Here is a 4,046-nt window from a genome sequence, read left to right on the forward strand (position 1 = left end):
TATCTAATCCCTAAAAGATTTTAGGGTTACCTCTTCAGAGGGAGGAATGTTAGAGTAGCAAAATGCCCCATTAAAAAAGAAAGAACAAGAGAGAGAGGAAAGAAAGAAAGAAAGAAAGAAAGAAAGAAAGAAAGAAAGAAAGAAGGAAAGAAAGAAAGAAAGAAAGAAAGAAAGAAAGAAAGAAAGAAAGAAAGAAAGAAAGAAAGAAAGAAAGAAAGAAAGAAAGAAAGAAAGAAAGAAAGAAAGAAAGAAAGAAAGAAAGAAAGAAAGAAAGAAAGAAAGAAAGAAAGAAAGAAAGAAAGAAAGAAAGAAAGAAAGAAAGAAAGAAAGAAAGAAAGAAAGAAAGAAAGAAAGAAAGAAAGAAAGAAAGAAAGAAAGAAAGAAAGAAAGAAAGAAAGAAAGAAAGAAAGAAAGAAAGAAAGAAAGAAAGAAAGAAAGAAAGAAAGAAAGAAAGAAAGAAAGAAAGAAAGAAAGAAAGAAAGAAAGAAAGAAGAAAGAAAGAAAGAAAGAAAGAAAGAAAGAAAGAAAGAAAGAAAGAAAGAAAGAAAGAAAGAAAGAAAGAAAGAAAGAAAGAAAGAAAGAAAGAAAGAAAGAAAGAAAGAAAGAAAGAAAGAAAGAAAGAAAGAAAGAAAGAAAGAAAGAAAGAAAGAAAGAAAGAAAGAAAGAAAGAAAGAAAGAAAGAAAGAAAGAAAGAAAGAAAGAAAGAAAGAAAGAAAGAAAGAAAGAAAGAAAGAAAGAAAGAAAGAAAGAAAGAAAGAAAGAAAGAAAGAAAGAAAGAAAGAAAGAAAGAAAGAAAGAAAAAAGGGAGGGACTCTTGAGCAGCCATAATAAACCATGACTGTTTCCCAAGTCCTGTTTTCCTGTCCTCCACTTAGAGAAACTATGCGTTTGAGCCACCTGTAACTTTGGAGTGGATAAAACATGATTTAGGCAGCCAGCAATGAGGTACGCAGTGGACTCTAGGACTTTGCCTTTCCAAGTGATAGACGCACAAGCCTGCAAGACTGCATACACTGCTCCTTACTGTTCAACAGTTAACCCAACATAAATAGTAGGCCTCAGCTTCCTTCCACATTTATGACCAAAGTTCTATGGTTAATTACCTCACCTCCATATACTGCCAAAATTTATGCCATTGGTTGCATTCAGTGCAAATGGTTGTGTCTAATCAATTGTCCTATGCATCTGTGCTCTGCAATGGCCTTCTTGGAAGCCACAATCATTCATTCAGCTGCTTCAGTCCAGTCCCTATGACTCCCTTTCTTTGTTTGACTGTGACCGGATTATACTATGTAATCCTAGCTGGACTGGAGCTCTCTATGAAGAGAGACTGGCCTCAAGGTCACATATCTACCTGCCTCCGCCTTCCAAGTGCTAGGACTCAAAGGACATAACACCATGCCTGATCCATGTTGCTGCATTTTTCCATAAGGTGTACAAGGGACATAATGTGTGGCACAGGTGAGGGATAAATACTCTCGGATTATACTATGTAATCCTAGCTGGACTGGAGCTCTCTATGAAGAGAGACTGGCCTCAAGGTCACATATCTACCTGCCTCCGCCTTCCAAGTGCTAGGACTCAAAGGACATAACACCATGCCTGATCCATGTTGCTGCATTTTTCCATAAGGTGTACAAGGGACATAATGTGTGGCACAGGTGAGGGATAAATACTCTCTAGTAAACCAAGAACCTCACAAAGACTTGCAATTGTTTGACTGTCAATGGTCAAGGATATGCTGGAGTCTGACAAGTATAGCTTCTATGGTGGCTTTGGTCTCAGTCAATCAGAGAGGACCCCAAAATTTCACAGACAATCCAGGTCCTTGTATTTTGGATATTTTCACTGCCTGTTCACATGATCCCAGGGCACCTCTCAGACTCACAGCTGATGATTCCAAATCTAGGAGTCAAATTTTAGACTAATATTGTCCATTATGATATAATGTAACTATTTTGGACCTTTTCAAGAATGGTGAAATCTGAGCCACAAAATAATGACAAATGGTCAGGCAATGCAGATTCCCCTGTGGCAAAATGACACATGTTCACTGTCATTTCCCATGAGGGTTGAAGTGCTGTTAATTCTTTAAAGATAATGTGTAAACAAACCTTTGCTAGGTCTACTACATAATGATATCAACCAAATACCAGAGATAACTCACCATGAAGTCCATGATGGAATGCACTGGAGCTATCATGGGTGGGGTAAAATTGCTAACTCCTCTCTTGTCATCCTCCATGTTCCATCTGGATTCTGCACTGCTCCCAGAGAGGAACTGTGGGTGCTGTGTGCTATTCCACATTTTATCAGCTGCTTCTAACTGTAAAATACACTGAGTAATCTCTTCATGCTCCCCAGGTTACCAATGTTGGTGAATCAACCAAATGAGGGTAGAAAATATGTGTGTGTGGTACGTCTGTGGGTGTCTGTGTCTATATGGGACATATGGCCTCTTAACGCTGACTTAACAATTTTACTTGCAGTCTAAGTTGGCAACCAGTTGGTTGTAAGGTCAGCAGTCATTACAAAGTTTCCATCCTGCCTGGATTGGTGTCACATGTCTTTAGTCCCAGCACTGGGGAGTCAGAGACAAGTGGATCTCTGTGAGTTTGAGGCCTGCCTGATATACATATCAAGTACCACTCCAGCTTGGGATACAGGGAGATCCTGCCTAAAATAACCAAAAAATAAACCCAAAAACAAAAACAAACAAAAAAACAAAAACAAAAAACAGAAAAAGAAAACAGTAGTTTTATTTACTGGTTTAATGAAACCGTACTCTGCTGAAGTCAGTTTTTGGTGAGCATTTACAAGGGACACAATTATCTTCACATCTTTTGTTGAATTGGAGTGATCTATCCACCTGTCTTTACACCAAATATCTTTCTAATAAAAATTTCAGGTATGTTTTTTCAAATACCTGAATGTGCAGCCAAACCACTGGTTTAGCTCATGAATCAGTAAACAGTCACAGTTCTGTGCATTTCTCTTTCCAAGAGAAATGGATGACCATGAAGACTGCTTGATATTATGCAGCCAAACCACTGGTTTAGCTCATGACTCAGTAAACAGTCACAGTTCTCTGCATTTCTCTTTCCAAGAGAAATGGATGACCATGAAGACTGCTTGATATTATGGTCACTGTGAAGAATTAACTTCACCACTCTGCTTCAGAAATGTGACAGAAACAGACTAAAACGTTACTTTGCTCCACTTGGATGTCAAACCTGCATAGCATGTAAAATCATTAGTGATGTACGTACTAATGGTTTCTTTCTCACTTCACAAACAGAAGGGCAGACCTAGTGAGACCACAGGTGCATTCCTGAGAAGTGCTTTTAGGAATTATAGCATCTGTAGACAATTTGTTAATTTCTTCATGTAACTTACTGCAAAGGTTTCAGTTCAGTTGTTCTGGTCTCTTCTTAATCACAGCTGATTCTTCAGCCTCAGATAACCAGAACTCACAGATTCTCAATTCAAAATATTCCACAAACAGCCCTGATAATCTCTGCTTTCCTCTGAAGCGTCATAAGCCAGGCCTCTGTCATCTATGACCCTTTCAGCATTTCTACTTCAAGCTCCACAGCAACAAACTCTGAGCACTCGGTTTTTCCAGCTGAAAGTTCCAAATGCTTCCACAATCCTTCTAAAAACACCAAGGTCATATCTGTCACAGTAATGCACCACTCTCTGCTACCAATTTCTGTATTTGTTGCTTTTCTTATGCAGTCATAAAACACCATGACCAAGGGAATTTATAGGAGGAAGAGTTGATTAGAGCTCATAATTCGTTTCCAGAAGGATTAGAGCCTGTCATGGAGGGGAGGCACAGTGAAGTGGCCAGAGCGGGGGCAGAAAACTAAGTACCTACATCTTCAAGTAGGTAGAGGAAGCAGAACGTGATTGGAAATCCAGCAAGGCTTAAGAACTTTATAAGACTTCCCCCAATGACTTGCTTCCTATAGCAAGGTGACACCTTCTCAGGTCTCCCTAAACAGTGGCACAATCTTGGAACAAAGTTTCCAAACATGGAGCAT

Source organism: Nannospalax galili, unplaced genomic scaffold, assembly GCF_000622305.1.
Source record: "Nannospalax galili isolate Female #2095 unplaced genomic scaffold, S.galili_v1.0 scaffold628, whole genome shotgun sequence".
NCBI classification, from domain to species: Eukaryota; Metazoa; Chordata; class Mammalia; order Rodentia; family Spalacidae; genus Nannospalax; species Nannospalax galili.